This window comes from Corvus cornix, chromosome 18 (assembly GCF_000738735.6).
Source record: "Corvus cornix cornix isolate S_Up_H32 chromosome 18, ASM73873v5, whole genome shotgun sequence".
NCBI lineage: Eukaryota > Metazoa > Chordata > Aves > Passeriformes > Corvidae > Corvus > Corvus cornix.
This window is the reverse complement of record NC_046347.1, coordinates 11953717-11975621: the sequence shown is the minus strand read 5'-3', so window position 1 is coordinate 11975621 and position 21905 is coordinate 11953717. Positions and strand designations below refer to the sequence as shown.

General features: G+C 57.7%; 1 protein-coding gene across 15 annotated transcripts in view; it reads right to left on the bottom strand.

Moving 5' to 3' along the window:
- RBFOX3 (RNA binding fox-1 homolog 3) overlaps positions 1-21905 on the bottom strand; it is a 140283-nt gene that overhangs the window by 99592 nt on the left and 18786 nt on the right. Inside the window, exon 1 of one of the 15 annotated variants that reach the window (XM_039562134.1) lies at positions 15569-15684. The exons of 11 other annotated variants lie outside the window; for them this stretch is intronic. The gene's annotated coding sequence lies outside the window, so the exon portion shown is untranslated. Of the gene's footprint in view, positions 1-6157; positions 6326-6791; positions 6925-7560; positions 7631-15568; positions 15685-21905 lie in introns of those variants that run through there. 3 more of the 15 variants (XM_039562136.1, XM_039562131.1, XM_039562132.1) reach the window with 3 other exon arrangements.

Here is a 21905-nt window from a genome sequence, read left to right as displayed (position 1 = left end):
GACACTGCAAGAAAATCTTTCATCGGGAAAGAAAATGGAGAACGGAAAAGAGAAATGAAGGAAGGGAGGAGGAGGAGGAAGACAGGGAGACAAACAAATAAAAGCTGCTCCCCTCAGCCTGGGGACTTTGTGACCCCAGTGAGGCGCCGGCGGGCAGGGGGAGCAGAGCCTCCCCACGGTGCCGCTCGCACCCCGGACGCGCAGGATTATTTCTGGTGCGGCTTCACTTCCCACGCACCCTCCCACCCTCCACTGCTGAAAACGCCGAGAGGAGCGGGGGGGGGGGGGGGGAGCTTGACAAAACTTTGACAGAATGAGGACAGAGTCCAGCCCTGCCTGGACAGATGGCCACCACGGCTGGCCCAGCACAAGGTCCCCGTTACCTGGCTGGAGCCACGGGGATGGGAAGCGGTGCAGCAGCAGCAGCACCAGGCACCACCAGCCCCGGTACTGCTGCCAGCAGAGCTCACAGCCCTGCACTGGCAGGACGCAGCACAGCTTCACCCCGCCATCCAACAACTGCTCAAGCGTGCACTGTCCCTTCTGGAGCCTCCAGCATCCCCCCAGCACCCAGAACTGGGCTGGGGGGGGCAGCTGCTGCCTCCCTGGTTCCCCAGTCCCTGGGGTTTGCCCAGCTCAAGGCACACAGTCACAACCCACTCTGTCAGTATCTTACATCATGGCCACTGTGACAGAAATGGGCTGATCTTGTGCCCCGCCTGGGCTCCCTGTGCCCGCATCTGTGACCTCCCAGCGCTGGACCAGGGGCGGCTCAGTTGGGACTCATTAAACCCCCTGCCTGCACTGGCTCCTGGACAGCGAGGCCCTGTCAGCCAAACCATGGTGAGACGGGACTCAGGGCACTGGCCCCTGCTCCCAGTGCCTCCCACCACCCTCCCAGCAGCCCCAGTGCCTCCCATGCCCCACGGCAGTTTTGTCACTCAGTGGGAGCATCCCAGGCTGTGCTGGTGCACAGCAGTGTGTGACCGTGGCACATTGCATGTCACCAGTGACACCAACAGAGCAGCCCCCTTCCCAGCCTGCTCCAGAAAAAAAGCTCTTGGACAACCCAGGCTGAGCTTTACCCCATCAAACAGGAGCCTTTTCCAGGGTGGGCAAAGGGACAAGGTTCCCAAACCCCAGGAGGGCAGAGGGGGGAGGCCACGGCTGCTCCAAATGTAGATGTTTAATTCTCAACACTGGCAGCTGCACTCAAGGCAGGAGAGGCAGGGAAGCCATGCACAGGGGTAACCATGGCAACTTCACGGAAGTTAAATAAAAACTTCTTTAAAAAAAGCTAACGAGGTCCCTGAATCATGCTTTATCAGCTGTGTTGCTATAAAGATCGAGATCCAGCCAGCTCAGGATTCCTAATTACTCCTTGAATATACTGGAGAGAGCTTTATTTAAAAAAAAAAACAAAAAAAACTGGCTATGCATGGAACAATTTCGGCCTCTCTCCACGCCGGGATTTGCACAGTCCGTGAAGCACCTTCCCAGATGGATCTGCTGGTGAGAGCCCTCCCAGGCAGCCCCCACCTGCTCATGGCTCGGGGGGCTCTGGTGGCTGCACCCCAAGCCCTGTTCTTGTGGAGGGGGCACAGGGAGAGCCCCACCAGTGCTGCTGCCACACCATGCCATGCCAGCACAGTGCTTCCCACCACAGCACTGCCCACAGGAGCATCCTGTGCACCCGGCTGAGGCTGTATCCTGGATCTGGGTGGCTGCAGCAGGTGCCCTGGGCTGGCCATGGCCCCCTCGGCGCAGGGGGATGTTCTCCAGCATCATCCACCACCCCTGCATGCTAAACACCTGCACACAGAGCCCTGCAGTCCTGATCCTGCCAGAGAGGGACTCAGGCACCAGGGCAGTGACACCCCGACCTCAAGGATCACCATCCCAGGGCCAGAAGGCAGCCGAACCAGCGTCCGTCCCCAGCAGCTCGCACCCCTCGCTGCCCCATCCGGCGCAGAGCTGCCATCACTGCCCACAACCCAAAGCATGGGTTCTGAGAGGTCCTTAAACCCTTCTTCCTGCAAAACAGACTCTTGGACAACCCCAGTAATCTCTGGAGAGTGAACAGACCCTCCCAGCCCACAAACAGACCGTGCTGGAGCACACCCACCAGTGGCTGCACCCCAGCACTGTTTGGGGAAGTTCCACTGAAACCCCCATTTCCATCAGCCATGGCAGCAAAGGCTGCTGGAGGATCTGCCAGAGCCAAAGGTTTGTCAGCAGTGACTGGGGACCTCCCAAACCCAGACACAGGACAGCAGTGCCAGCACCCCCAGCTCTCCCCTTCTGCCCCCACAGAGTCTGAGCCCCAGAGAACACAGCACTGAGAGCTCCCTGAGCCCGGCTGGGCACAAATCCCAAAACTATCACATTTAGCCAAAGGATGCTGGGTTTTCTGCTAAGGAAAGGGCTGCACCATGAGCAGCTTTAAAGGGTTATTTGAGTCTTTATTTTCACAGCTTATGGTACGAGTAAGTGAATTACAAGTATTATTTACTATATTTTTAAACTCATTTAATTTAAGCTGATTCTGAATGGAAATTAGAATTCAATTAAAATGTGGGGGGGAAAGTCAGCGTTTTGAAGCAGATTATTAAGTAAAGCTACATTAAACATGTTGGAAGTATAAATATCTGGGAACAAGCTCTATATTTACAAGAGGATTTATTCAGCCAAGGAAGTATCATCCATGGCCCAGGAACTGAGGAACCTGTTATCAAGGTCAAGATTTTATCAGCAGGTCTCAGATTCTCACATCTGTGTTTCACCCAGAGCTTGATTAAGAGTTTAGAAGCCTGGAAAACTCTCCCTTTTGCTCCAGCTCCTGCTTTAGAATTAATTGTTTATCGATCCAACAGGAGGAAAATATTCTCTCTTGCTGCGGAGGAGCTGCCGGGAGCTGAGCCTGTTGTCAAAAGTTGTTTTATCACTTCCATAAATTCCAGCTGCAGTGACTTCCTCAGCCTCAATCGCCCCGTTTCTCCGGACACGCTCACAGGTCCCTCCGATAACTTTGGCAGATTACAGCTCTCAGGCTGCTGCCCAGATTCCCACTTTCAGGAACCCCCAAATCCATCAGACTGCCCAGAGGGAGCAACAGTGGCTCCATTCAAAATCCACTAGTCCAGATCCTCTTATATATGTAAATGCCATTTTAGCCCCACCTCCTGCCTCGGCAGCGCTGAGCACCAGAGGTACAGCAGGCACTGTGGCACAGGCAGGAGAGGAGGGAACCTGCTGGGGCTTGGAAGTCCCCATCCCCACCCCTGGCACAGCATCCCACACACCCTCACACCAGCACCAGCCCAGACCCAAAAAGAGCTGGTTTTTGGTTTGGTTTTTTTCTTCCCCCAGGTAGAAAAGCATCCCAGAGGGGAAATGTGAGCAGTCTGGCAGAGCCCACGGGAGCATGTGCTTCTTCCACCTTCGGGAAAACCAACAGCAAAACACTGGGAGAAACCAGCTCTGCCCATCAAGGAAACCCTCTGGATCCCCTTCCTCCCATTCAGGGTCCATCCTCTCAGCCCCTGAACCTCCCAGGTGATGAGGGTACCAGGAGGAGGAGACACATCCACAGTGGATAATGGAACAGGAAAAGGGATCCTGCGTTCCTGTGCGCGTTTCTACCCATTAGAAATTCAATCTAGTCCAGTCGGGAAGAGACAGGGATGCCTGGAGCATCTGCATGCGAGCGGAGCGAAGGGGAGAACTGCCTTCAGACTGGTTTATTAGAGGTTCAAAACAACTGTAATCTCAATAACTAATGAAATGACAGAGAAGGTGATTTTGCTTCCTCATCTGGTATCCCAGCCTGTCAATTAATTTGCAGGAACGTACATCCCAAAATACCTCAAACAATTCCAGCAGAAAGCACTGGAACAGCACCAACAGCAGCCGCTGCCTGTACAGCGAGAGGAGGGAGGAAGGAGAAGCTGCTGCCAGCAGCACCGAGCATCCCAGCCCAGCCAGGGATGGAGCATCCCAATGGAAGAGCTCTCGACTGGCGGCAGCTCTGTGGTGATGCCCAAGGAGCTCCAGGCTCCCAGCACCACATGGCTTCAGCCGCAGCTCCATGACTGCAGCACCTCCAGCACAACCCCCTCCACCTTCCCCCGGCTCAAACTTCCCCCCCAGCTCCCCTTTCTCTGCCACGGCCCTTGGAAAGGAGCAGATCAGCCATAAGGACTCATTATCCACTGAGCTCTCACCCTGTAAGGCTGTAAATTAAAAGAGAACTCAAATAAATTACGGAACTTCCCTCATGCCTTTTATTATCTCAACAACCTTCAGAGGGATTTATCCACCGTCAGCTGAGCAGCTGAGAGCTGTGCCGACAAACTAATTCAAGAAATGCACAGCTGAAAACCTTTATGCACCAAAGGAGCAATTTGGCCCAAGCTGCTGGAGAGCAGCACTGGGGGGGACCCTCACCCCCCCAGTGCCTGAAGCCAGCTGGCTCAAGCCCCACTAATGCACTCCCCTCCAGCTGGGGAGATTCCCCTCAGCCACGGTGGCAGAAGAACTAAACTGTCCCATCCTGGATGGGAAAGAGAAATCCCGCTGTGCAGGGCAGGGTGGCAAAGCAGCAGCTGCACAGAGAGACAGGCTCTGCCACCAGTAGAGGCTGCCCAGCCATCCCAGTGCCTGGGATGTCATCCTGGTAATTCAGGACGACATGTTCTGGTGATGGGAGATGGAGAAACAGCGCAAGTGGGAAAGAGAAAAATCCCAGCCCTTGTCACAGAGGGACTGCACAAGTGCAGAGCGTATGGAGAGTGCACCACTGGCTGAGGAAAGCTAGAAGAGGTGGTTTGCCAAAGGGGGCATCACACAGAGCAAGGGTCGGTATCCTAAAACATCCTAAAACCTCCCAGGCTGCCCAGGAGCAGCAGGAAAGGACAGGAAAGGCACTGCCACAGCCCTGTGTCAGCGACGGCTCCCTCAGCACCTCAGCTCTGCACTGCCTGTCCCCACACGGTGCCCAAACTGCCAGGGAGGAGCAAGAGCTGCCACTGCCAGGCTGGGGCTTCCCAGCCTCTGTCCCCAAAAGCATTCAGCAGAGGTTCACACGCTGCTGTGGCCGCAGCCAGGGCTCTCTGCGGTGCCAAACAATCACACACATCACTCCAAAGGAGGGGGAGAAATAAAAATTCTTCAGTATTTTCTGTGAAACAGCAAACAGAACCTTGGCACCTCTCCCTGCAGCCAGGAATGAGCTACAACCAACAGCCAGGTCCAGGCAGCCCTGCCAGCCCCAGCCACTGCAATCAGCCCCCCCCTCCCCAAAAATTATCAACTCCAGCCTCTTTCTCCATCTGTTATCCAGAAAAACAGCCTTAATTTCTTGCTTTGTGAGGCTTTATCATCCCTCAACCATTTTAGCCTGAAAACAGGAAGCTGTTTGGGAAGCAGAGTGCCTTCATCTCTGCACTGTACCCAGCATGGCCAGGCCTCCGGGTCTGGTATCACCAGATTGCAAACACCACTGGGCAGCAGGATGCAGCCCCAGAACACTGAGAGCTGAACCACAAGCCCTGGACATCCCAGAGAACGATGGGCACATTAGAAGGGAAAAAGAACACGGCATTCCCCAACGGGCTGTGTCCCCCAGGACAGAACGCAGCAGCCAAAGCTGCCCTGCCCCAGTGCCAGGCATCTCTGGAGGCAGTGAGTGAGTGCCAAACCTTCACCAAAGGCAGCCGAAAATAGCCGGGATTGTTAATGTCACGCTCACTGGAGTGAGAAGCCGAGAAATCCCTGCTCCCCCCATCCCTCCGCCTGCACACACAAGCACTGCCAACGCCTTGCCAGGCTGCTCCCACCGAATGGATGGGTCTGTGCCCCCAACTCCGGGCACTCACTGCCCGTGCAGGGCCTGCCCCACACCCCTGCCCCGACACCCACGCCGTGGCTGTTTACTTCAGCTCTGCCCTGATGCCCTCGGAGGTGACGCTGCAAGCGCTGTGCAGCTCCTGGCACGCACACCTCTGGGGACCAGGATAACGGCTGGAGAACGGCACTGGGCATTTCCACATGGAAAACGGCACTGGGCGTTTACACACACCACACACATAACCCAGGTGACCCCCGAGGGGCCTTGGCCATCCGTCCGCCCCTCCCCACGCACAAGCCCTGCACATACCTGCACTGGAAGCCCGTCTTGCAATGAAATTCCTGGAGACAGGCAGGGATTCAGGAGAAGAAAAGCCCAGGGAAAGCTGCCTTGCTTGCCTGACTGCCCCACAGCTCACCCAGCCCAAGCGGGACCCTCTCTTTCTCGTCCTTTATCCAGACTCCACCTCACCTCACCCAACTTTTTCCTACAATTTACCTTCACCTGGAGGCTGTAATGACAATTAGCGCCAGGTTTCTGTTAGCAGCTGCCCCTAATTAAGGGGCAGGACGAATCCTTAACACAAACTTAATGGGGCCCCTCACACATCGCGCGTTGCCCCTTGATCGGACCGGCTTAGCCACCGAACCCTCACGGGCTCCAGCACCGCCGCCACAGAAGCCGGTCCCGGAGCGCCGCGGGGACCGCCTGGTGCCGGGGTGGACGCTGCCAGCCCGGCCTCCCCCGCTCCGCCCGGAGCCGCCAGCCTTCCCCCGGGATGCGCTCCGGCAGCGCCGCCCCGGGGCTGCCGCTGTGACTCCCGGGGCGGCTCTCGGTGGACATCCCTCCCCAGAGCCGTCCCGGCGGAACTTCACCGCCCCCGCCCCCCTCCCCGGTGCCGCCGGGCGGGGGTGCGACGGTGCCGCCGCCCCCGGTAACTCACGCGCTCAGACGTCCCCGCCGCGGCGGCGCAGGGCGGCCGCGGGTCCCCGCCCGCCGAGCGGCATCTCCCGAGCAGCGGCGACCGGGGCAGCCCGGCGGCGGGTCGGGCTCTCCGGGCTGGGTCGGGCTCTCCGGGCTGCGCTCACCGGGCCGCCTCGCACGCGGCTGCGCCCGCGCCACCGGAGCCACCGAGCGCGCGCGCCCGCCCCCGGCCCCGCCCCGCGGCTGCCGCCCCCCGCCCGGGGTCCCCTCCCTCTGCGGGGAGACCCGAGCGCGATGGGGGGGTCGGGACCCTCGGCCCCCCCCCCCCGCACCGTGCCCGGTGGCCGCTCCGCACGCGCTCCCACCGCTGCGCCACCAAAAGAGCCGGGTTTTGTCTGTTTCTCCCCCAAAAATGAGCCTCCAGCAGCGGCGCCGGCACGGAGCGGGCTGCCCCGGGGGATTCTCGCAATCCCTCCCTGTCCTCAAGCAGCACCGGGCACTGCGGCCCCGCGACTGGTGAGGAGCAAAGCCCCCTGGACAAGCCGGATCAGGGACACCGATTCCATCACTGTGCATCCACCTGGACACTGGGTGGGATACCCGGGCACTGAGCGGGATGCCCAGGCTCACGGCAGCCCCTGGCAGGACGGCAGCGGCAGGGGGGAAGAGGATTTCCATTCCTCACTGCAAACACTGGGAAACACAAGGCAGTGCCGGGAGCCCACAGCATGTAGGTTTGTAGCATCCCCCAGACCCACTAAAGCTCCGTGCGTGTCTCAGCCCCTTACCCTTTCTTCCCTCTCAATCCCATTTAAGGATCTCTGGGCAGTGATCCGGGCATTCCCACCGCAGCTGGAAGCTTCCTGGGGTGTTATGCAAGAGCAGACCTCTGGCATTCACGGCTGTCTCTCGTTCTCCTGCTGCTCATCTCCTCCCCCGGGAAGCCAGCGGAGCGGCGCAGACCTGCGCTATCGGACTGAGCAGACCCCGGCTGTCAGCGGTCCTGCTCTGCCCTTTCCTGGGCTCGCTGCCGGGAGGTTCCATCTCGGAAAGAGCCATGAGCAGTGGCCGTTCTGGCAGCGGGTCCCTCACAGTGGGCAGCCAAGCCCCCTGAATCCCGCCGGCTTAGGGGATGTCACAGTGCAGTGACAGCTCCTGCTGGCGTTCCTGGATGGGGCTCAGCACCTCTTCCTGGCTCAAATGATTTATTTGTGCTTCCCAATAGTTAAGACTGTGGTGAAGCTACCCAAGCTCCATTTCCTGAGAAATATCTGGAATATCTAGAGCCTGCCTGAGCAGGAAGTTATCTCCTATGAGTTTAGCACAGAGTCATCTCTGAGACTTTCTCAGTCTCCTGCAGAGCCCACCCGCAGCCTCCCAAACCAGGCACTGCTCCCCTCCCCTCATACAGCTCCCCTTCCCTCCCGAGGGCTCTGAAGACCGCTCTGGAGAAAACCATCAGGGCTATGACGAGCCACCACGTGAGTGAGGACCAGGAACACACGGACTGCGCCTCACCCATCCCCACATCTATTTTGTATGATCCACGGGTGTATTTTTAGCCCACAGGGCCGCGGCGGCCCCGCAGCCGAGCGCAGCAGCCCTTGTTCTCCCGACAAAGGCAGCCAGGCCCGCTCTCGGCTCTGCCCCGCTGTGCCGCTTGCTCACGCTTCACTGAGGCTGAAGATGCTTTAGGCAGCAGATTTGGAGAACGAGGAGCTGGGAATGCAGGAGAGCTCAGCTCTGCAAAATCTCCCCTGCATCCCAAGCCTCCGAGCTGGGTCCCGGCTGACTCCGTTCCCAGAAACGCAAACCCGTTCCCACTTGGGAGGTGCAGCCTTGCAAGCGGGAGGTGCGCGCGCGGAGCGGCGGCGGAGTGGGATCGGGATGCCGGGATTGCTGGGATCGGGATGCCGGGATTGCTAGGCAACCCGCCGGAGAAGGCCCGAGCCCCGGCATCTACGCGGGGACACCCGGGCAGGGAACCACCCAGAGAGGAACCCACCGGGGGAACCTGCCCGGGGATCTCCAGAAGGGCAAGTGTAGGAGTGTCCTGCCCGGCCGTGGGAGAGGAGGAGGAGGAGCAGGCGGGGGATAATGGCTGAGGATGCACGAGAGCGGCAGCGGAGGGAAAAGCAGCCATTGGAAACAGCACAAGGCATCAAACCCCTGCAAGGCTGTTTGTGAACCGTGGGAACAAGTATTACTCTGGGAAAAATATGTTTTTCCTTTTTTTCTTAGCCGATTTCACAGCCTGTTTGCCATCAGGGCCTTCATTTGGAGGCAGTCAGAGTTGTTTAAATTACTGCTGCTGGGATTTTTTTATCTTTAAGGAAGACGAGGTTTTCCTCGGAACTATGGCTGGAGTACAGAGATGACAAGACCCACTGTGGCTCCATGTGGGCTTTCTCCTGAACACAGTTTCTGGAATGTGGAGCCCCACAGCCCCAGCTCTGGGGATCCCCTCAGTCCCCAGGGCTGAGCATCATGTCCCTGTCAGGGCATCCAGTTCTGGGATCTCCTCCACAAGGCAACAGAGGCCACTCAGTACCAGGGAGAGACACGAGGCAATGAGGCAACAGCCCCCCTCCCCCCCATCCTCCCCCATGGCTCTCAGGGATCCTCAACTTTGAGGTGCCCAAAGCATGTCCGGCCCCTCCTCGTGACTCTGCCCAAAAAGGGGACGTTTGCAGAGCATGTTCAGCTCTGACACAGCCCCAGCAGCTTAAGATTGGACCTGCCAAGAGCTTCACCTGCCAGTGCCTGTCCCACCGGAGGGCCAGGGGCACGGTGCCAGCTGGAGCTCTCCCCAGAGAGCTGCCAAAACACCGGGTACCTGCACCACCCTTGGCCGCAATGGAGAAGGTGGGATGACAAGGCAAGACCCAGGGTTGTTTTTCTGGCAAGTGTCAGATGCCCTGACCCAAAAAAGCCAAAGCGGAACGTGCAGTCCCAGCGAGGCACTGAACAGACACGCTCAGACTGCAAAGCACCGTGGGTGGAGCTGGGAGAGCCACACTGATGGGTTCTGCAATAATGCTTTTTTAAATATAATTTCCGATAGATTTCATGGCTAAGTTATGTAACATAATGAGCAAATCTACAATGCAATTGTCACTGCACATTAACAGCAAAATCCTGAGCCTCTATTACACTAACAAACTTATTAAATCAGTGAACATTGCGCTGCATCAGTCAATTATTGAAACAACGCCAAGACTGGGAGAACAATCTGATATCCATTACAGGGAGCAGGAGCAGGGATGTGACCGGGGCTGCCCGCAGCGCTGCGTGCTTTAGAGCACTCCAAGTGTTTATGGCATCGATGGACAATTCACCTGCTGGCATTCCGCAGCTGCTTCCCCTGCTCCAGGGGAGGGAATGAGCCTGAAGCCAGCCCTGCGCTCGGGCCTCAGGTCCCTGCCCAGAGCAGGAGGTGGACGGGGGAAGCGCTGCCAGTCCCACTGCTGGGACTGCCCTGATGCCAAGCGATGGGAGCTGCAGCATCAGCAGCACTTGGGGACAGAAATCACCCTGCAAAGAGGCAAAGCCCTTGGAAAAGTGAGGGACACACGGCACTGGGTGCTGCCGGGTGCTCAGCCACTGCTCCCCTCTCCCAGGCACCGCCTCGGGCCCCATCGCTGCATTGATCCCCTGGCCAAAACCTCATCCCTGGCTGCCCACCCTGAGCCCCTTCCCAAAGCATCCCTGGAGCAGCCAAGGGAGCAGCAGGTGGATACGGAATGGCCGGGGTTCAGCCATCACTTCACTGCCCCTCTCCAGGGAGTTGGCACTGGCCGGGGCCGGCAGGTGTGTGCCCACAGCAGAGCTCGGGCTGAGCTCATCCCTGGCTCCAGGACTACGGCCACCCACGGCCACACATATTTCCAGGGCAGGGCAGTGCTCCAGCAACAGGATGGGGCATGGGAAGGCTGGCAGGGGTTTGGCCCTGCAGACCCCCAGCTCTCACATCCACTTTGACCCTGTGAAATCCCATCAACACCAATGTGACAGCCGCGGGAGACTGTTAAATGTGAAATAAGGTGAGCTTGGGGAAACCTGCGAAGATGTCCATGCAAACACCTCAGAAGAGTGTGCCTTGCACCTCGGTGAAGTGATTTGACACAGCACTAATTATGCAAATTAATCATCAGTAAATTAGATCCTTGGTTATTTATTTATTTTGCATTCTGCACCGCAGCCCAGCAGGAGCAGCACCCAGAGAGAGGAGCAGCTCCATTCTGGCTGGGAAGGAATATTTGGTAACATGTTGCATGATCTGGCCTCCCTACATTCCTTCTCAGATGAAATTTGGAATTGATTTGCTGGTATCACACCGCTCCCAGCCCTCAATATGTCATGGCAGCTAATGAACCGTGCCAGGGACACATTTATAACCCACTATTAGCTGCTTCCATTGCAAAGAGATTTTTTTCTTTCCTCTTTGCTCTGATGTTCTAAAACTTGCAAAAACAAAACAGACATCACACACACAGAAAAAACCCCCAACAATGCCACAATCACACAGCAATCATGTCTCCTGAAAGCCAACTACTTGTGTGATTCCCATCTTCCCTCTCGGACCCAGCTCCCACGCAGCTACAGAAAAGGCTCTGGACAATCACCCAAAACACCACGGATTTTCCCCAGATTCCTTCCCAGGCCCTGCTCCCTCCAGGCAGAGCAGCTCCAAGCAGACCAGAGAGAAAGAGGCTTCCACACCCAGCTCCCTCCTCCCCACAGAAGCAGCTGGAGCTGGGATCTCGCTCCAAAGGAGCTCTGGCTTGGAGCAGGGAGGTGATGTTGGGGACAGAGCTGCGAAGGCCCAGGAAGGCAGCGGCATTCCCCTTCACTCCCCCCCGCATCCACGCATCAGGATGGCAGCAACAACTCTATTGGGGGAACAAGAGCTAATTAAATTTACTGGGATCATTGAAGAGGAAATTATTTAATATTCTGCATGGAATTTAATATCTGAAAGCATGAATGGCCTTGTTTCATCAGAGATCTGTTCCTTCCAAACATTCAACTTTACTTTTCGGAGGCAGCCGGGCCGCCAAGGGACGGGCAGGGACAGGGTAGGATGCTGCCAGCGGGAGCCGCGCTCCCGGAGCCAGGGAGAAACAAACACCGGGAGAGCGGAGCGACGCCGGAGCCGCGGCCGCATCCTCGGGGGCTCCCGACGGAGCAACAGCTCCGCCATCCACGGAGAGCAGCCTCCCAAGGGGCTCTGCTGCTCCTCTGCGGGAGGATCCTCCTGTTACCATCCACCACCGCTTCCACACAGAGCTGCTGCTCCACATCCCGTGGGGCCCTGGCTTGTGACCTGACACCGTCACCCAGTCCCACGTGAACAGCCAAAACGGTGCCACTTCTGAACCCCCCAGTTTGCTCTTCCATCCAAAGAGGAGCTGGGATCCTCCTGCAATGCAGAAGGTGCTCAGGACTGACCCGGGTGAGCAGCACCACAGGGATGCACAGCCAAGGTGAAGGTTCGCTGTGGTAAAATTCTCCTCTCCCTGCATCCTGGTATGCCAGGCTTCTGTTAGGGCAAATAAGGGATCACTTCCCAACAGCCCCTAAGTGCCCCCTGCCTGCCCCTCCAGCCCCACAGCAGCCAACAGGGGCTGGGTGTCTCCAGCCCCCCAAGCCCCCCTTCAGGAGCCCACCTACCCAGCTCCCCCCCCCGCCAAGCCATTGTCCAAAATGCCCCTCCCCTTGGGCCAAACCAGCTGCAGGATGTGCCATTCCACACTGCTGGAGCTGCAGGTCCCCTGTGACTGTCCCAGGGATGGGCGCAGACCCTTGGCATAAAACCAGCATTTCTCTGGTGAAGCAAGAGCCTCCAGGGCTGGGCTCCCCCAAGGATGTGCCAGCCTTGTGCTGGAGATCCCCAGCTGCAGCCCCTCTGCTTCACTGTTTCCCTCTCTCTGCCCTGATAACGTCTCTTTCCCCTCACATGCATGGAAGTGATGATAAGTAACAATAATTTTGCTTCTGTATTTGTGTCACCAAAACTTCCAGCTAATTCCTGCAGCTGCCAGCATGGAGGCACTAATACCTCTGTGAAAGACAAAGCAATTATTTCTAAACATAGCTTGTTCCTTGCATTGTCACCACCCGAACCACCCCACCCCTGGGCCGCTGTCAGCATCCTCCTCTAACTAGCAGGGGGGGAAAAAAAGATTTTTTTCCCCAAAAAACATATCCCGTGCCATCGAGCAAACCAAGGCACACGTGAACCCTCGCATCCCCCAGCCAGCACTCTGGCACAGCCAAGGTGGGGAGTGACACATGTCCAGCCACAGCTGGAGGGAGGTACAGGCATCGCCCAGGGACAGCTGGGGAAGGAATATTGTCCTGACCAGGGCAAAGACTCTCCAATGCCTTGTTCCAGAGCTCTGGGGCTTCTCTGAGCCCCACAGCAAATGCTCTCTGGGTGACAGGGACCTTATCAGGTGCAGTAGCCCCCCAAAGAGATGCCCGTTTTCAGGAGCAAGAAGGGATATGCTGAGCACAGATGCCGGGAGCTGGCTCTCCCATGAGCCCTACAGCATCAGCCCCGTTCAGCCACCCAACTTCTCTGCCTCAGCAAGTCCCCCTGCCCCTCCCCAGGTGACGGACACGCCACTGCCTGACCCAGACAGAGGCACATTCGCTGTGCTCCAGTGTCTCCAGCTGGATGGAGACACTGTGTCTGCCACAGGACCCTCTGCAGCACCAGACCTTGTTATCCTGTGGGTCTGCTCTCAAGACATTAAAATGAGCCATAAAATCACAAGTAAAGTGAAATAAGGGATGTAAGCAGCAGGGAGAATGTAAACGGTGGCACTGGCACAAGCACAGCATCTGTAAAGCACCTGCCCCACCGGTCAGCACCGCCCCGAGGAGGGGACACAGCTCGTGCATGGGGGTCCTGGGGGTCCCTGCCTCTCCCTCAGGTGCCCACCCTATGGAGCTGTAAGGGGTTCAGAGCCCTTGAACAAAACATGGTACTCCCAGCCCTCCCCTCCCCAGCTGGCACAAAGCCCCCAGCCCCGTGAGCAGCCCCTGCCCCAGCCAGGCACATCAGCCCTGGCTCAGAAGGCACAGGGAGGGAGAAGAGCTGCAGAGTTAATGAGCAGACGCAGGCTCCCCACCGAGGGCTGAAATGAGCCGGTACCTGGAGGCGGCACACCTGGGTGACCTACATACCACCGCCGATGGAACATTTACCGGCGCTTTCTGATGGCTTGGGCACGGAGAACCTCCTGGCTCTTGCATGTAATGAAGCCTCTGTCTCCATCCCTCCTGGCCTCAGCTCTCAGAGGGCCTTATGGGAGCAGGCTTATGGGAGGCTGAGCAGGGAGAACTGGAGTGGGAGCTGCACCCTGCACTGGGATTTTGGCCAGATGCTCACCAGCATCCCAAATGCTCATACAGCTCCCAAAGCGAGGGGCTCGCAGCCCTGGGCAGGGCATCAGGATCCTGCTTTGGCTGCTTCCCATTCCATCCCAGGGATGTCCTCCACATTCCACCCGGCCCAGAGCTGCCCAGGCACCTCCATCCCCAGCTGCTACATGGGAAAGTGTCAGGGATGCTCCGGAGCCACCCGCACCACGAGCTGGTCCCAGGTGACGGAATCGGCTCCAGGTGTGTTCCACCTGCAGCTCCCATCCCAATCCCAGAGCAGCATCCCAGGGGAGGGGACCCTGGGACACCCCCAAGCCGAGGAAGGAGGACCAGTGCCCTGTGAACTGCCCTTAAAAATATTTCCATAACACCTCATAGTCAACCTGTGGTACCACCTCCAGTAATTAACAGCTACATTTTAATTAAACATTGATTAGCAACTAATTAGTCTAATGATTAGTCACCTGAAGGAGACAAAGCAAAATACTGGGGCTGCCAAGATAGGAGCCAGAGAAGGCAAATGATGAAAGATGAGAGGCAGATGAAATTCCTCTTCTGCCTCCCTCTGGGCCAAATATTTCCTCATGGTTTGGTCCTTTACAGATGAAGCTTCGAGGTGAATTTTCCTAATCGTGGCGATTCTGTCAGAGTCTCAAGTGAGTGGTGGGGAGGAGACTGAGTTATTTCATCTTTCCCATCAGATCTCAGATTGTTAATGTAGCTAAAGAGCCTCTCCCTGCCCGAGGAGACTCAGCCTGTCACCGTCACAAAGTCAAGGGAGACTTTTGTGCCTTCAGTCCTGCAGTGTCCCGAGGAGATCCCTGTGGAGCGCAGAAGCAGCGGGGCAGCGTCCCCTGCCTGTGGCCACCGCCCCCCGCCTGTGGCCACCGCCCCCCTCGGACCCTGCCATCACCGCTTCTCCCAGTCAGCCCTGGGCTGTTGTCCCCTGCCCGCTGGAGGGGCCTCCCAGCACTCTGCTCCCCCTCCCCACAGACCTGCCACTGCCGCACGATGCTCTGTCAGCGGGGCCGGGCACTCCCCGGGCTCTGGCACACAGGAAGAAAGTGCCGCGGCAGGCGAGGGCAGAGCCTTCGGTGGCAGCTGGCAGGGCACGGCCGGGCCCCTGCCCTCGAGGGATCCGGGCTGGGGACCCGCTGCCTCCGCCCACGCGTGTCACATCCCGTGCGAGCCTGGGACCTTCTGCTTCCCCGTGCTGAGCGCCACGCGTTTGCTACCCACACTCACCCGCCCCAGCACCCCCAGCACCTCGGCGGTGGCACCTGCAGGTCCCTGCGGGCTGCTGAGCGCCCACCCCACCGAGCCCTCCGCAGGACATCAGCTCATGTCACCCCAAAACACCCCCTCACACCGCTCAGCCCGGCGCGGACGCCGCTTTGCACTTACAGGAGCCGGAGAGCCGGGCCAGGTCCCAAAAAGCAGCGAACCCACGTGCCCAGGGCTCGTGTTCAGCCCCGTCCTCCGGAACGGGCACCGCGGGCGCCGCTCCCGCTCCTCCCGGGCGGCGGGGCTGCTCCCCCGCACCCCCGCTCATTTACCGGGGCGGTGCTGGATGAGGATGTTTATTATTTCACTGGTCCCTTTTGTGAGATAATCCTATTTACCTCCATCACTTATGCCTCAGAAAATCACTCTGGCTGAGGGTTATGAAAGCACTTCCAGCCACGCTCCCCCGGCGCTCCGCAGCTCCGTCCTCCCCCCCGCTCCTCTCCCCAGCATCGCCGGCAGCTCTGCAGCCCCGTCCCTCTCTCCCCCCTCCCCAAGTGTCTGCGCCCTCCTGCAAGTGTGAGCCTCGTCGGGTCTTTCATCCCGCCCCTGCTCGTTTCCAGCTCCTCTCTGGATTTTTACGGGAAGCAATAGTGCTGAGTGTAGAGAGGTTGAGCCAAGCCTACGCTGGACTGGACCCATCTGGGACGGGCCGGGGAGGCCACGGCACGGAGGTGCTGCCTGAGGAGCCATCAGCATCTCTCCCGCTGTTCAGGCACAGGAAAATCCTCCAGGGAGGTCACCCAAAGGCAGGATGGGATGGGCCAGGCTCAGCAGGGAATAATGCAATTCAGGAGCCACCCGTCTGCAGCCCAGCCTGGCCAGCAGGACCAAGGCAGGAGCCCCTGAGCCCTGGGGAGCGCAGGGACCTGCGCTGGGGGGTGGGAAGGGTTAAACCAAAGCCTCAGCCCGCGCCTCCACTGGCAGGGCTGAGATACACTGATCACCTCACACATTCCTCACGCTGGGATCGGTAAGTTCAATGGGGTCAAGCCAGGGGGAGGCAGCTGAGTGGATACTGATACCCTCCTCCTCCTCCTCCTCCTCGTGCTGGGAATGGCACCCGCTGGGAAGCCCCCAGAGCTCCTACACCGACGTATCTGGAAGTTCCTCGGGTGTGCCTGCAAAGGGGCCTCTCAGTCTCCTGGGAGGTGGAGGCAGAGACCAGCAGCAGTGGGCAGGGGCCTGCTCCGGGCAGAAGGGATGGGGCTGGGCTGTCTGCAGGCACTGCTGCTGCTGCGAACCGAGACACCTGGGAACAGCTCGGAGATGACCAGCCATGCTGGGAAGAGCCCCTGGTCTCCCTGTCCTGCCCATGCTGACCCACAGGACCCAGCTACATCCAGCTCCTACCCTGGAGCCTCATCCAGCTGAAGGTGTTGAGCTCTGGCAGCAGGAGAGGCAGCAGCTCCGGCTGCAGTTGTTTCATGCTTCTACAAAGCAATCTGCTCCTTGGGCTCCTCTGTTCCTCCCTCTTATGCAACTGCACAAAATGTAGAGGAAAACAATCCCCTGGATGCTAATTTATCTGAGGAGCTCGAGCAGCTTTGCACAAGGCAGCAGTTTCAGCAGGAAAAAAACAAAGGAAACAGCCATGTCTGAAAGGCTGCTCCTGAATCTGCCCTGCCTTCTAGGATTCTGCCCTGCCCAGCTCCCCACAGGGCTCCCTGCCCACATTCCTGCTTCCTACATCCATCCCCGCATCCCTGCCTGCATCTCTGCCTCCTGCTTGCTTCCTGCATCCATCCCCACCGCTTGTCCCCATCCCTGCCTCCACCCCACTCTGCCTGAGGGCAGGGCTCTGGCTCTGCTCACCCACTCAGAGAAGCAAACCAGGGGTGGTGGGATCCAGCATCAAACCACCCACCTGCCCTGGGGCTTCGGGTGCTCTGAGGTGTCAATCCCCAGGGATGCGTGGGGAGATCCCGGCAGTCGGCCCAGCCTCGGCACTGCTGCCAGGCTGGCACCGGGCTGCCCACGCTCACCTGGGAGGTACCTCAGGGTAGCTGCACTGCTGTGGCCGTGCTGGTCCGTGCCCCCCATACTGCCCCACACACAGCCCCTCACCGCCAGACACTCCCGGCATGGGGACCTCTGACAATTACGGGACTCGTGGTGCAAACCAAGGTTTTTAGAGCAGCTGAGGCAGGGGATTGATTTCTTGCTTTGTTTTAAGTGCAGCTAATGTAACAGGTAATTTATTTAAATTGATAGGACAGAGAGAAACTACGTTTTTCTCTTCTCTGAAAGGATTCCGCCGTGTTGGGTGACCCAGGCGAGCTGCAGAGCTGGGCTGAGGCCCCTGACGCCTCCCAATAGCTGCCTTGATCAGCTCGTCATATTTTTCAATTCATTACAGCAATTCATTTCAGCAAACAACCACTATGGATTTTTTGTTACAACAGCTCTTTCTGTGTTAGTTGTGTGTGAGCTGGTACCTGCCTTAAGCACTTACAGCAAAGCTTTCCCCCCAGGAAAGGGTCAGGGATCCCCACAACCCCCCAGCTGATCAGGGAGAGGGGGTGAGGGGTCCCCCAGCACAGGCAGCCCAGCCCAGGGACTCGTCCTGCCACCTGAGCCCGTTCCTGGCTGGGGCCTGTCATTGAAGCCCTTCTGGGATGCTCGGAGCCACTGGCCACGGGCACAGCAGAGCACCGAGGGGAGGGAGCACACCTGGACTGCGAGTGTGGCTCTAACACCTCTGGGAATCACCTTTAGTGCTCTCCACAAGCTCCCTGGTTGTGCTGAGCCCCAAGCAGCACGTCCCCACAATAATGGCACTAATGAGTAAATCACTGTAATTCTGTGCCCAGCTCTTCTGATCCATCCAGGTGAGGACCTGCCCCTCGCTGCCTCAAAGTCATGGGGTGGGGGGACACACGCTGCAGGCACAGAGCCCTCAGGGAAGTGGACAGGGCTCTGGGAGGGCTGCAGGGGAGTCCTTCCCTCTGGGTCCCCCAGGAAGCCCTGCAAGCTGTGTCTGCAACCCCAGTAAGAGGCAATAAATAGGGAAGGAGCAGGGGGCTGAGGGGGGGGGTTAAGCCCTGGGTGGAGGCTCCTCGGCACCTCCATCACTGCCCAGGCTCTGCATCCCCGGCGATCCCAGAGCCTCCCAGCCCCCCCAGCTCCTGGTAGGAGCCAGCCCATGGTTCCTGGTGACAGGTTTATAGCTGATGCTGCTCAGCGTCTCCCGGCAGCTGCAGGTGATCCCGCTGCTGCCACTGCGGCTGCACTGAGCTCGCTGTAGATCTGATTACGCGATAAGGAGCATCAGAAATGCAACTTGTTGCCTATTTCCCAGAGTAATTAATTTCATCTGTATTGAACAAATGACATAATTTGAGGATTTCTGGGTTATGGATTAAGTAAAGACCAGATGAGAGCATCCTCATTGGCTCGGAGATTAATTAACAGTGTGAAGTGAAGTGAGCTCTCTCCTCTCCCTTGGCTGCTGCAATTTTAATCCACCTGCCCTGCACTGTCCTGCTGTGGGAAGCAGCACTGCCATCGATCGGGGCAGGGCAGCTCCAGCCAGCACTCCTTCCCACCCCAGGACACTGGGGGAATGCCAAGGAATAAAGCCACACTTCGTGCTTCCTCAAGGCTTCCCGTTCCCCTGGCCTGGGTGAGCACTCTGTGATCCATCTCCTCCATGCCCAGATCCATCTTCCCTTTCCTGCCCTGCTCCATCTTTTCTTCCTGGGGCACAGTCTCAGGCCAAAGATCTCTCTACACACCTTCAGCTTCACTGAAGATTTTCTGTGTGGGGCTCAGTGCAGCTTTTATTCATGAGCCAGGCATTTATTTAACGTGCCTTGCGATGCAGGATCTTTGATCCAGAGCAGCACCTAATTAATTATTTTTCCCTTCTTCTGTACCATCCCCTCACTGAGCGCTGAGGCCCCGAACGGAAAAGCTCCCTTCCAATGACTCTGCATAATGAGATGGATTTGGACTCCAGCAAATTTGTTCAGTTTTATGGAGCATTATATGAAAATGCTGTGAAATTAAGTTCTGTCTTTGCTATCACGCCATGGCCATCAGAGCGCTTTTATGTGCGGCGCTGAGACTAAAAGATGGGAAAGGGAGTCCTTGATGGAGTAATGTGGTGACCGGGGAGAGGGAGGAGCCGTGCAATGAGGATGACATGGTGCAGGGCTAGACTGGGAGATAATGAAGCAAACAAGAAAGAGATGCAGATGAAGAGGGCTGCAAGCAAAGGACCTGGAACTGGAGTGGCGGCAGGTGGGAGGCTCCGGCAGTGGGGAGGATGGGCAGGACAGGGAGGGCTTCCTGCTTCCAATTTTCCCTCTGTAAAGTGCTCCAGGAGCCACACTCATGACACGAGAAGGCAAATGCCACCATCCTGGGGGACACAGAAGACTCTGAAGGGGAGCTGACTCTTGCCCAGCACACCTCTGTCTGGCCTTTCTCCTGCCACCCCAGCAGCTCCTTTCCTGAGCCAGCTCCTTCGCTGCCTGCTGATCCCTTCCTGTTCTTTCTCTCTCCTCATCTCTTCCCACTCCCAGCCTTCCGCCCCCTCCTCATCAGCCCTGCTCCCCTGCATCTACCCCAGAGTGAGCTATTTTTTCCCTTGGCAACTTTATAACCTGTCTCCTTGCCTGACAGCAATTAAGTAGATGCTTCACTTCCAATCCCATGGCCCATAAACATTGGGAGAAGAAAATGTTATGAAGAAGCGAACAATCAGAACTGCACACAGATGCACACACACATGTACAGACAGATGGGGACAAACGGGGGACACAGGGAGAAGCTGGGGGGGATGGCTGAGCTCCTTTTTTGTGCAGAGTGTGGAGACCTCACACAGGCTGCAGCCCCCAAAAAGCACAGCAGAGGGGAGAGGTTTCCATAATGCACAGGAAGGAGAGCAGTAACATCCATCCCTATGGCTCCCCAGCCCCTGCCCCCATGCCCAGGGTTGGCTTTCACACTGCTCCCCCTCACAGCTCCAGCACTCACAGAGAAATAAAACGGCCAAAAAAAAAAAAAAAAAAAAAAAATGCAGCTCACTCCCGCACTATGATGGATGGGATTTTTTGGTGCCTGACAGGCCCTCAGCCTCTGGGGACCAGCACTGATAAATCACACCTTTCAGTTTGCCGTGAACATCTTCACTTTCCCAGCCTGGCCGGCAGCTGACACGGCAAACCCCGGCCCCGGCACGGCACCGGCACAGCGCTGACGTGAGGGGACAGGGGTACCCTGGAGCCCCGGCCACCTCCTGAGAGCTGCTCCCAGCCCGACTCTGCTGTTCAGACCACCGGCCTTCCTAATTTCCATGACAACTGCTTTGCTGGTTCGGGATCGCCGGGCTGCGCCGGCATGCGCTCCTCAGGCACTGAGCAGCATCAGCCGCTTCACCGGAGCCGCCCCACGCCGCTGGCAGTGCCCATGCCCAGGTCTCTGCTGGCCCCGTGTCCTGCAGCCACTGCTCCCCCGCCCCGGGGCTGGGCTGCCCAGCAGGGGCTGGGAAATATTGGCACGGAGGCAAACACAGCTTGGCTCAAATGAGCTCCTCCCTCATCTGGAGGAGCTGAAGCACAAACTAAAAAGAAACCAGCGACCAGCTAGCAAGAGAGTACGAAATCCAGGTGATTACTGAAAAGCTCTGGACATGGCTGTGAATCCATCCCCAAGCTATTAGAGAAAAATCAAGATGTGGACAGAATTAGATTGGCCATAGGTGAAAAATGGCTCAATTATTTCTGGTGCCAGAACCACAGAAGGACACTTCCCTCTGTCCCTGATCCACAATCTCCCACTAATTAGCAGAGCTTGCAGAGAGAAAAATGCTCCGAGCTACAGAACGAGCCACAGCGAGAGACCCAAGGTGCCACACACATCTGTGTGAGCTGGGACAGAGCACCAACACCACGCCGGCACAATTCCACGGGGCTGGTTGGGATCAGGCCAGCTGAGGGAGGGGTGAGAGGTGATTTTTTGCCCTCTGGCAGAGCAGACTCAGGCTCCACGGTGATGAGGACTGTCCTGGCTCTGGACAGGGATGTTCTGCTCCTGCTGCTGTGCCCGCACCAGCTATTCTCCCGGCTCGGACCACAGCCTGATGTCCTTGCCCATGCAGATGCCATGGCACAGGGTAACAGCCTGCAGGAGCAGAGGACTTGGAGGAAGAAACAGGGATCTATGAGGTTGGAATTAAGAATTCCTAAGCCTGGAGAGGCACTGAGTGGGATGAAGGAGCAGGGCTGACCTGTGAGAGCAGAGCTCTGAGCAGTACCCAGCCCAGCGCAGCTCTGTGGGGCTGGGTGGAGGACAGAGATAATCACAGGCATTTGCTCCCCAGCGTCTCCACTCTGCTCTTTGCAGGGATCTTTTAAAACTACCAATGCATAAAACAAAAAAAAAGTTACCAGGAGGCCCTGTCCCCTCCCTGCTGAAGTTCGGAACATGCTGTCATCAAGAAAAATGATGC